Genomic DNA, 12,378 nt, shown 5'->3' on the forward strand with positions numbered 1-12,378 from the left:
ATTCCAGGCCACAGGCCTTGTCCATGCAGCTGTGTTCAATCTTTTATTAGCAGTGGTCTCAGAAAAGTGAGCGAGGTTGCTGGTATGCCAGAGCACGCAAGGAAAGGTGTAATTCACATTTATTAAAAACAATGGTTTATATCCCTAACAGTTGCTTCACTGTAGCAAGTCCATACTCTTTTTTTGTTCATCAGTGGGCAATAATACTACCTGTAGGCAGAAAGATTGTTCTTTCCCCTTGCTCTTGTATCTATTTATAGCAGTCATGATAACTTGCTTGCCTTTGAAGTCCTTATTATGAGATTCTACAGTAGTTGGGCTTAAACAAAAGTACAGATTTTAGAAGACAGTAGCTATCAGGCAAGTTTTCTAATAGTTAAAATCATTGGACTTCCTTAGTAAAACTTCTCTACATGTTAAAGGGTTATAAAAGTAGTATATGAAAAAGTTTAGTGTTTTCATGTTATAACAAAATTTCACATCTGTAGTTTGTTTGCACGTGTTTTCCCTTTTTTAATTTCAAGGTTTGTTCTAGTCTCTTGATACATGTGTGCACAGCACTGCAGACTTGAAAAATCTCTCACACGTGTGGACTTTGAAAAGCAAATACTACAATGCAGCCATCTGTAATGGTGCTTTTTACTGTCGAGACTTTCTGCTTAAGGCAAGCTCCCTCTCAGGCCTTTACTTACTGTAGTTACATTTGGGAATCACACTTGAAAACTTTCATATTTTCATAGGAACATTTAGTTAACCTATACACTGAACTGATAATGTATTTCAAAAAGCCCCCAACAGCTACAGCACTGATTCAAACCTGAATCAGCAGAATTGTCTCCTTTACTTCCAGAAACCATGGATCAGGCTGGTGGCCAGTTACACCCTCACACCATCTTCATATTTATTACATTGATTTGGGTATATGATAACAGCAACAATTCTCATGTTTTTAGATAAAAATTGTGTTTGTTTCTTCCAATATGCCTCTCTAATCTATTTGTAATGCAAGTTTTGATTATTTTCATGCACCTATGTTTTTACACTTCTTATCATTAATTGGGCACTTTTATTCCCAAAATCACTTTGTTTGGTTTTTATCTTAACAATGCAAAAATAGGGTGGAAATATAATAAATTTATTCAGGCCCAGTGCTACCAGAAAGAAGATGGCAACTTGGTTCTGGGAGTACAGATCAAATGTTGATGTAACAGAGTGGGAAGACTTACCTTGGTATAAAAACAGATCCAGATCTAAGATGTCCTGTGCAGAACTAGGACTGGGACCATATTGATTAAGGCAGAGATTCTTAAACTGAAGCAAACATTAATACTTAAAAATAAAACAAAAAAAGGAAAAGCTGTCCACAGAAGGTCCAGCTCAGATAACAATGTTCAGGAATTTCATAGAAGTTGTAGTGTGTCTGTCTGTTTCCTGGGTCCTTGTCCAAACCAGAGGGGATTCTGGTAATTTGAGTGCTCTGAACATGCAATTTCTTGAACACATTTTCTTAAGGTGAAGACTTACTAGAAATCTAGTAACCAATACTCAGAACGTGAACACAGAGCATTGTCTTCCATAAGGACAGAGAATACTTTGTATAATATTCATTCAGCATAGACTGTTTCATGTTTTTGTGTTGCCTATGTCCTTGTCCTGCCCTTTTGATCAATGATGAAAAACCAGACTGATGCTGGGTTTGTGCCCTCTTTTTTTTTAAGACTGTTGAACTCTTAGATTGCTCAGTCAAAACTCTCAAATCATTTTTAGTGTAGATCAGAAAACATGCAGGACACTTATCCAAAAATAAAATGCCTGGAAAAATTCAGGAGAGCCTGGCTTTCTCTAGGTTATGAAGAGACAAAAAAAATCCACAAAGAATAAATATACCTTATTGTGTCTGTTTTGAGTTTGGCTGCTTTAAAAATACCATAGCATATTGATCCAAAAGATCTTCAATATAGTTCTTGCAAAATTTTAGGTGTAAGTTCATACCAAACAATTTAATGTTCATTACTACCCATTAATAATTTAGAATATAGAAATAGTAGAAAACTATTGGCCTTGTATAGGGGTAGAGTAGCAAATTAGGTGTAGCTGTGCAGTGCAGCCAAGTCAGGCAAACATGCATGTAGAATGTGTTCATATTAATTAAATCTTTTTCTATTTTTTTTGCTTTTGCAAAAAAATAAATGCAAAATTCTGCAGCTTTGCATGTATTTTCCCCTTTTTGAGTGTTTCAGTTTCAGACTTTTACCTTTAGTGGTGTTAAGGGTGTAGTATGGGATGATGCTGCAGTCCTTACTCGTTTGATTTCAATGGAAGTTCTCCTTGATGAGAAATATGTCATCAGTTCTGTAACTGCCTTTCAAGGGAGGGACCCCGTTACTATGTGTGAGCATTCTTTTGTGCATCAGTGGTGCTACATAAATAATACATCATAATGTTTGCTATTAAATTATTCACAGAGTCATAAGTCTCCCCTATTCAGAATTTCCTTTATATAGTTTAAATAGGTTAAAGAAGTTGTTATCAGAAATAATGTCTCAGTCTGTACCTACAGTGAGTCCAGAAAATATTTAAAATATTTTTTCATTGTTTGAAAGTAATCTGTTTTGAAGAACTTCTGTGCTTCATTTTTGTATGAACACTCTTCTTCAAGTACAGCAGACAGAAACTGAAGATAACATCTAAATTTGATGTCAACTACCACATTTATGTGAAAACTTTTAAGGAGTCTGAAAGTAAAGATGCACTTCAAATACAGCTTAAAAAAATCTTCAAATAAAGCCACACTCTAAAAAGTAGTACAAATCCTTATTTATGTTTATCAAATTACTTGTATCCAAACCATGATACTTGACTTAAGTTACTATCTGTGAGTTAAGTTCTGGAAGTATTTCCTCTATAATCTATGTCTAGCTTGAAACCTGATAGAAGATATGTTATTTGAGAGATGCTGTGTTTGACTGAAAATACTAGGAAATAAATTGAAAAATGTCCACCAGTACATATGCCATAATTTTGCCTCCGGAATACTTTATGGGAGACTCTTAATCCTCATGTTTTCCAAGTCATGTATTTTTATGGTGAATGCACAGAGCCAGAACTTAAAGAGATCCATGAACGTTATATTCTGGACACTTTTCATTAGCTTACTTTCTTGAGAGTGTTGTAACTGCTATCTAGAACAGTCTGTATGAGTTGTTTTATTGCCCAAATAATCCTGCAGGTGTTGTGCCATTCTTATTTTTAATCTTTGTATCAGCAGAGAAGGAATGTCAATACTGGAGTACTGGAGAAAAACCTGAACATTTTGGTGACCTGTAAGGTCATCTTAGTTCATCTTTGTAGCTTATTTCTTTGAATTTTGATATTATTAGCAGCTTTTTCATGTGTTTTGTAAGAAAACACGTGGCTGTCATCCTGCTACGTAACCAAGTAAAGACAGTGTTGAAATTCTTTAGAAGCTGTGTGGTGCCAAAAGAACTGGGCTCCTACCAATCTCTTTGTGTAGCACCATTTCATGTCAGCCTGCTGTTAGACTTCTGCCAACCTTTAGGAAAACATTCTTTATTTTGCTACATGTTTAAGAAGTTCTTGTGATTGAAATAACTGTAATTACCAAATACTGAAGCCACAGTTAATCATTTGTCCACCATCAATAAGGAAGGGAGGTGCTGGTTATCCTGAGTCCTATATCCACAAAAAATCCAGTGATACTTTAAAGCTGATTTGCAGCTTCACTGCAGTTTCTGTCTAACACTGGAACTACATACACGAGCTGAGTTGACATGCAACACTCCTTGAGATGATTATTGTAATGTGGCTGCAATCAATGGGGTTTTTTCCATATTTAGTTGGAGTTTGTTTGGGGATTCTTTCAGGAATGTAGAAATCTGCCTTAAGGGACAAACTTAGCCTATGGATTATTAGACTAAACACATTTTAAGTACAAAATTTATCTACAATTAGCTTGACTGTTCATAATGAAAAGATGGCTGAAACCACAGCCTTGTGATTTGATGTCTATGGTATGCACTGTGCAAGGTAAAACATTAATTCTAAATAAAATCATTTTGTAAGCAGGTATCTTCAGATTACTTAATTACTCATAGTACTTTCCAAAAATATCTTTGGAGCCATCCAGACTGTATTTGTGAAACAGGTATTTGCATGTTTGTGGTTTTCTTTGTGTGTTTAGTTGATTTTTTTTATGAAAGAAGCTTATTTGCTTGTCAGTTTTTAATTCCTTTGGCATTTTTTGCTGCATTGTTACTCTGGATTTAAACCTATTAGCTGTGTTACTTAAATTAATTAGATGTATGTAGTACTGCACATTCATGTTCTTCTCTGTTTGGGACTGTGTCTTGGACATTGGTGTATTTGTGGTTGAGAACAATTAACTGAAAAGCCTTCTGTTTATTTTGCCAGACAGAGGGCAGGTGACCTTGGGAAGTTTGGTACATATTTTACATATTGATGTATGTAAAATATTTACATATTTTACATATTTGATACATATTTTACTTGCTTGGTTTTCAGTTGTGAATATGGATGGGTAAAAGTTTTTTAGCCATTAATCCAGTAAATACAATAGTCAGGGCTCCTTAAGAGTAGTCATGGTATTGTATCCATGTCCTGCTCATATGGAAGCAAAGACAAGATGCAAGGGATGTGGTTTAATTAGACCTCAATTTTATTAGCTTAGCCATCTGGGATTTACTGGCATAAATTTGTACAGTGGAGGTCAAGATCCTTTCTTTAATCATTTCCTTCTGGTGTAAGTTGCTATCAGTGCCCCATTCCCACACAGCTGGTCCCCAGCCTGTTACTGGGACTCCACTCGACATGCTTTTAATCCAAATGATAAGAGGTCTGGAAGGGAGATTGTCTCTTTGGTGTAGTTCAGACATTAACCCCAAAGATAATCCTTAGCTTTTTTAAGAGTCACTTTCTCCTAACTTCGTTTTCCATTTCAGACTTTTAAAGGCAGCATGAAGATGAGGTTTAAAGGAAGGATAGAGTTCATGTTCCTTATTTCTGCAGTTGTGGTAGAAGGCATAGAGCTAGATCAGTTTGCCCATTAATTCATGTTATTGCCTCCAAAGGGATATTAGTTCTTTTTCTTTTTTTCTGACTTCTGTTCAGCTCTACTTCCACGTGTCCAAGTTCTGTAGCAATTTTTTTATTTTTTAATTTTTGGGCACTAAAGAAAATACTGCTTGAAAATACTACTTATCTCAGTACAAGTTTAGCCTTATACGTTACTTTGAGGGAAGTATTTGTTTTAGTGAAAAATACTAGTTAATGTCTATTAAATCTACATAACCCCTATTTTTAAGTAATATCCGAATACCTGGGCAGATGTTCAGGGGGCAGAATATACCTGCCTGAGAGGGAGAAGCCTGTGTAGATAATCGTTTTCTATTCTACTGGTTTATGACTTCATTTCTAGAAAAATGATCCTTCCCAACAGAGTCTTCCTCAATTAACTGTGCCTTACCCATGAAATCTGAGAAGATCTCATTGTTCAACAGCAAGCTCTTTTTCATATACCTCGATGCAATGGACATTTCTTATTCAGATTTTATTTTAATAAATAAAGAAATTGTGATCAATGTAACGCACTAATAAGTAATTAATTGCACATGGTTTCTCTAGCTCTTACAATTGCAAGAATTGAAATGATCCAAATAAAAAAAATATTTCACATCTGAATTTGAATAATTTGGTCCATAATATTAATATCTAAAACCTGTTTTAATCAAATGCCGTTTCATTCACTATTGAAAAAATAGTTAATGTTGACTGTCAGAAGCTATGGAGTTTACATCTGTACATCATAAATTTCACTATCATCTGCTCCTTTTTCTACTTAAAAAGAAAAAAAAAAGCCCCCTGCTTAAAAAAGAAAGGAAAAAAAGGGGCCTTTGAAGGCATCAGACCCTTTTGTTTGATGTGTGGAACAAGATTAATAAAAACGTGCCACTACATTAGCTTTTAAATAGCTAGCATGAGACAGTGCTGCTGTCTATACTCACCACAACTTTAATTTATGTAGATAACATGTTTTAGACACATGATAGTTTTAGCTTTGAGTTAGGCCTGTTTCTTGGGGAAGATCTCAGATTTGTGACTGTGTTTATCTTTTGTGCAAGGACAATTAACTGGGTAATGCCAAAACACAATAGCATTTGATATTTTGAAGAATAAAAGGAAAATGTTTCACGTATCCAGCTGGTTTACAGATGTGTAAACTTTGTAAGCCATTCTCTTGCTGCAGCATGGCATTGTGACTGTATATCCAATACGTCTAAAATTTATAAATATTGGAAGAGAAAATGCCTTTTTAAATGTTTTTTTGGTGTATAATAATTTATATTAATACAAATCATTATCAAATCTTGTAGTTGTAACCTTAGAATTGTAAGAATATCTACATAAATATTAAATTATTTTCATGTAGTTGACACACCTGCAACATGTTTGAGTACAAGCCTTCAGTTGTTACAAGTTGCTAAAACCCTTTTATTACCAGAATTTAATATGTTTAAACTATAAGAGAGAATTTTTAAAAATGGTATTCTACTGGCACCAAATATTTCAGATGGTGAAAAAGTGAATGGAGAACAAATAATCTCTTTAAGTACGAGATGTAAGTTTTTTCTGTCATGTCCTGTTTTATACAATAATCAAAGATGTTGATATATTGTTTAAAGCTGCTGTATCTTCATGTTTATTCACCTACATTCTGTAATGTCAATTATAGAAGAAATTAATTTGTGCATTAAACACTAAATCTCCTACATTTTTGTAATCAGCTTTTGTAGAAAGCTGATTTGCAAAACAAGTTCAACTTTTCAAAAGCTCATGATATAGTTATTTTTAAATTTGAAGACTAAATGTTTGGGACAGTGTGGAAATTATGAAGGTCTGTAAACAACTGGTTGAGAAAAGTAGTTCTGTTTCAGCAATGGAATGGAAATTTCTCCAGTTTCAAGAGATAGTTGGAATTTGGTCAGTACATTTCTCTACTCTCATCACATAAGCCAGTGTAAATGGAAAAAAATGTGCACAGTTTTTGATTTTGAATCAATACTGAGTACATGAAAATGAACCACATATTACACATCTCTCAAGCTGCTCCAAATGAAGGAAGGATTTTTAGTCTTAAATTTAGGGCTTTTTTTTAGAGGAGTCTAGGAGGTCATCCCAGGCAGATTTTGAAGAATTAACTGGGTTGTCTGGTCGCTGAAAGAGACTCCTGATGATTTAAAGAGAGAGCTTTGAGTTAAATATACTGATTTACCAAAAAAGGGGGTACCAAACCACCCTCATTTTATCAGTCCTTGATGAAGTTAGGGAGGTTTGGCTGTTTTGTTCTCAGTGATTCAGTTTTAACTTGTGTTCTTACGTTCATGGAAATTATTTCAAAGGGCAACTGTAATGATTTTCTTTATAAAAAGAAGAGTTTTATGAAAATGTCACCAGAACATGCAATTGCATGGTGGATTCTCTGTAGGTTTTGATTATATAGCTCTTGCCTTCTTTTCCCATATGTGTTTGGAGAACTGCATGTGCATATGGAGGTGATGTGATTGGCAGCTTGGAAATGGGAGAGTTCCTGTAAGCAGGGGAATCCTAACTGCAGTAGAGCTCTGTAAATGTCCTAGCCTTATGAGCTGGAAGCACCAGGTATCCCTGTAAGCTCTTACTGCTCTTACCTTAGCATTCTAAATCACACTTGTGCCATCAGATTTTTGTGCCATTCCTTTTTCCCCCTTGTTGTTTCATTTCTACCTTTTGCTGTGCTTTGCCTTCCTCTCCTCTTTGGTGTAATACCTCTACCCTTTCTGCCAAAGCAGCTCTTCTGTTAGCAGCTCAACTCTAGTTTTTCATAGGTCAGCTATGTAAATTCCAGGGGAGACAGGTTTCACATTACCGTTTGGGTTCTTAAATAGCAAGCAATAAGTAAACTGTTCCATTTTAAAGCATATGCAACTTTCTGGTAATTTACAACAAACATCGAGTATTTTGCCTCTTTCTTGGCAGCAGCCTAATGGAAACTTGGGCTTAGGACTCAGACTGCAATTTGAATACATTGTTTCTAATATTCACAGTGAAAGGTGCATTGTGGAGAAGGATGAGTGTTTTCTGTGGTTCCTTTTTGTTATAAGAGAATGGATCCAATGGTTTTCCTATTCAAATAATTTGAATCTTTGAGACATGTCTACTAAATGTGAATAACTGTAAAATGCAAAATTTCTAGTTTACATGGCACATAACTTACTTACCTATTACAACTACTTTGTAGAAAATAGTATATTGAAAAAACTGGAGCTAACTTTATTCTGTCTGCAGTCATTAAGCACGATCTTAAATACATGTATTTAGCATAAATTTTCATACACTCATTTTATTAAACAGAAGTTTGGGTTCTGTGCTCTGTTGTTTGAAGTCATACTTTGGATATTATTTACATTGAAATTCTTAATTAATGAGGCTTTATTAAAGCACTTGTGGAAAGTAGCCACTGTAGTATTAACTAATATTCTGAAAATAGAGGTTCTATCAGCATTCTTCATTTAATATTAAAATTGGTTAGATGTGCCTTAATGTTACCCATTGAAATAAATGAAAACTTAAAAGAAATCAGAAGTCCCTTTTTAAAGTGCTGCTAGTAGGAAAACACAGCTGAGTGTACTAGGATTATGGAACAATTACATATCTACAATTAAGGGTTAACAGAGCTGTGGCAAGCTCTGTGATTACCATAACTGTGGTCAACATTCATTTCTGCTCGCTGCTGTGGTGTTTTTTGGTCAGCATGTCTAACCACCATAACCACAGCAAAATCTTTTAATTGCTGAACAGATGTATTTCTTGGTCGTTTTCATCATGACTGAACTGAGGCTTTAATGTTGATGAGAGCACCAGGAGTGCCACCTTCCCCCAGCCATGCCTTCAGTTGCTTGGATCAAGAGTGTCTCCTGTTGACCACATTGAGAATATATACACTAAATACTGCCAGGGAGACAGACCACGGCTGGAATATGCTGTGTTGTAACACACACAGATATCATATAGACAACCCAGGACAGTGGGATTTATTCTGTTTTTATCTGGATATTCCTTCCTTTTCATAGAGCCTAAAAACCAACTATGATGCTTCGTTAGCAAAAGGTGATGAACTGAATGAACAGCAGTTAAAATAGTTCCATCCTCAAAACAAATTGCAATCAGCTATTTCAAACAGAGGGACAGAGGAGGTGAGGCTGTGGGCAAGAGCTAGAATCTTTTACTTTAGGTAGTGCATACAGATAATGGAAAAAGAAATGTTGGGATACATTTCAATGGAGGAGATATGAATAGACCTTTCAAACATATTTAGAAGACTGACCTGGTACTATATCTATTTTTATCCTATTCAAAAGAAAAGCTTCTGACCAAAATGCTGTTTGTATTTTATAGAACTGTGAACCACACCTGATCCAAACCACCAGTGTTTGGAGAATATTTGAAGTTAAAGCATAAGTCATCATGTCAATTCTGGTACTAAAAAAGTGGTTTGTTAATAGAAAAAAAACATAATATTCAGTATATTGATCATATATTGCTAGTTTTTAGTATTCTTTGAACCTGATTTAATTCGGTTACAGTGTTACATCTTACGCAGCAGTTCAAGTCAGTCACTTCTATTTCTTTGTCCAGTCTGAGAGACTTCTGTCATCACTAAAAAGTTGTCCAGATACAGGACTAAACATCAGATGGGGAATAGTTTCTTCCCCATTTTCTTCAATGTATAAGGAATAAAAATGTGAAAACCTACTTGATTTTTCTTGCACTTTGTAGCAACGTACATTTAGTTTTACCACCTGCTTTACCTATTGCAAATAAATGTATTTTTCATGAACCAAGTTTACCTCATAGATATTTTCACCAAATGTTTTAAGTGTTGTAATGCATGGAGAGTAGATATTCTCTGTTTAAGTATCTCATGTGTTTAAACCAGAGCCTGCTGTAGTGAGTGTTTTGGAAGCAAGGGTGTGTTTCTTCTATAATGTCACTAAAAATATTTTCTATGCAAAAGCCATGCCCTAGCTAATAATGATCTAAAATTACTAAAAGGGAATTTAAAAGTATAACATTCCAGGTTTTTATATTGTTTTGTGTGAGATGGAATGTGATTAGATACTGTTGATCAACTGCAACATGCTACTCTCACCATCTAAACAGCATGGAAAAGACTTTGGGCCTAATGTAAATCCATGTGGATTTATCTTATAAAGCTTCTAAGAGACAGTTGTATTAAAAGAAGAAATAGTAGCCTGGACACTGCCTAAAAATTATTTGCTATTTCTGTTCACACATTCATTGTAATTTCATTTTGTTCTGTGCATTACTTTGAAATGTCTCTCTTCGTTTTAATTACAGGAAGGAATAAACAATCCAGAAAAAGAGAATGAACTCTTGAACAAAAACTATGATAAGCTGTGTTAGGTAAGTTAGGGTTTCTGCATACAGTCTGGTCCTTTTTTAATAGATCTTAATATACTGTGTGCTGTAATGTGTCTATATATATTTTGTGCTTTTGCACTCGTGTAATTCTGTTCAGGCTGCTGTTCATCATATGACTGTATATGGAAACTCTCAGGTGCTCTGCTGTATTTCATTGGCTCTCTGTAAAAAACCTAACAGCTTAAAACTTTTTTTTTTTTTACTTAGGAATTGCAACAGTTATATAAGCACAAAATTTAGAGTTTTGTATGCAGAAGTTGGTCACTTGTCTCTCACTTAAGTTAATTGCTGGAGACTTCTCCAAAATTTGATCATGTCATAAATATTTCTGATGATGTTTTTGTTTATTCTCAATCATTTATTCAGAGAAATAATTCTTACTAATAAATCAACTTAACAATCTTGTCTTGAAATTTTCTGTTCTACTTAAAAACATAATGGGATGACTTAAAAGATATTTAACAAGAGAAATTGAAAAGAAGTTTCCATTATATTAATCTATACTATGGTGTTTCTTTCATTAAAATGATCTGTCTTTTCATATACTCTCATTTAAACATTGATTCATCTTTCTCATTCCATGTTATTGTATAGGTATCAATAAATTAGAAAGAGAAGGATTATATAGCCACCATTTAATGGCCAGCTTTTTTGGTTGCCTCTTTGAACAATGCAACTTTACTAGAGCTTACCTGGGCTAGCCGTAGATGGGCCAGTGTCCACAGGTGCCACTTTATTAATAATTTTTTTTTCAATTTTTAAATGGAGGCAAAGGTGCATAAACCCATTCTTTGCTAAAGTTATTTTTGGGAAATTTGTTTGATGTTGATGGGAATTTTGTCAAAGCCAAGACTGCAGAACTGGATCTGAAAAGTTTGCAAAGAACAAGTATGAATTTGTCAGTTGACTCTTATTATTTAGTCAATATCCAAGAAAACAATTCGTTTGTATAAAAGGTTTGGAGGAATTGTTTTCATATGACCTTGTAATGCAAATCTAGCAATGTTTAAACTCCCTCCAAAGGAAATGGTGCCAGATGTGGTTGACCATTATAGTTACACAGATGGCTCCAACTCCAGTGAAATACAGTAAATATGAAAGAAATTCCACATGAATTCAAGTAAATGTAATCTTAAAATGTGAAAGAAGAAAGCAACACACGTGGACTCAATTGAAACTGACATAAACATTAGCATTATATAGGCTCAGATAAAACCTGTCTTCTAAAATGTTCTTCATTTAAACATCTAAATTCTTAACTACCATAATAATAATGCCTAATGATTTTTCTGCCAGTACAGTCTTCTAAAAAACTGAACTAATACCTGGCTGCATCCTTATGGGAAGTAATTGTAGCTAATGCTGATGAACTCACATTTAACTGGGTGTTACGGTCATTCAAACTTGAACACATTTTCAAAAGTGTGGAAACTGACAGCATTTCTTTTCTTTTGAAGAGAGTTTTTTCCTTATGGAAGCCAATCAAACTCTAAGCAATTAGAGAACACACTCTCTTCTGCACCTTTGCAATACTGTGGAATGGTAGTGGATTCAGTGCATTATATTACCTGTACAATACCTTCAAAATTATAGGAGAGTGATGCATGTATTACTGCAGGATGTAGAAGCTCTGCTTTAGTTCATGCATGCTGTGAAAACAGTCACACCATAAAATGCTCTATGCCTAGACAACTGTGTACATAGGTTAGATATAGTATGAGAAAAACACAAAATACAGGGATATAGAACTTTTTAATGAGTAATACATATCAGGAATATAAACCCTATATACTGTAGGGCTTGCAATTCATGCTATAATATTTTATTTCTGTAATCTTAAAGTCATTCTTCAAATATATG

At 34.4% G+C, this 12,378-nt stretch overlaps 1 long non-coding RNA gene across 6 annotated transcripts in view; it reads left to right on the forward strand.

The window, feature by feature from the left end:
* Positions 1-938: 938 nt before the first annotated feature.
* Positions 939-12,378, forward strand: part of LOC120507997 — a 37,572-nt gene continuing 26,132 nt past the window's right edge. For 4 of the 6 annotated variants that reach the window (XR_005628890.1, XR_005628893.1, XR_005628894.1 and 1 more), the window contains exons 1-2: positions 6,970-7,703; positions 10,435-10,500. This is a non-coding gene — a long non-coding RNA (uncharacterized LOC120507997). Of the gene's footprint in view, positions 4,166-6,969; positions 7,704-10,434; positions 10,501-12,378 lie in introns of those variants that run through there. The other 2 variants (XR_005628892.1, XR_005628891.1) reach the window with 2 other exon arrangements.

The sequence above is a fragment of the Passer montanus genome, unplaced genomic scaffold (genome assembly GCF_014805655.1).
Source record: "Passer montanus isolate IOZ18808 unplaced genomic scaffold, ASM1480565v1 scaffold45, whole genome shotgun sequence".
NCBI classification, from domain to species: domain Eukaryota; kingdom Metazoa; phylum Chordata; class Aves; order Passeriformes; family Passeridae; genus Passer; species Passer montanus.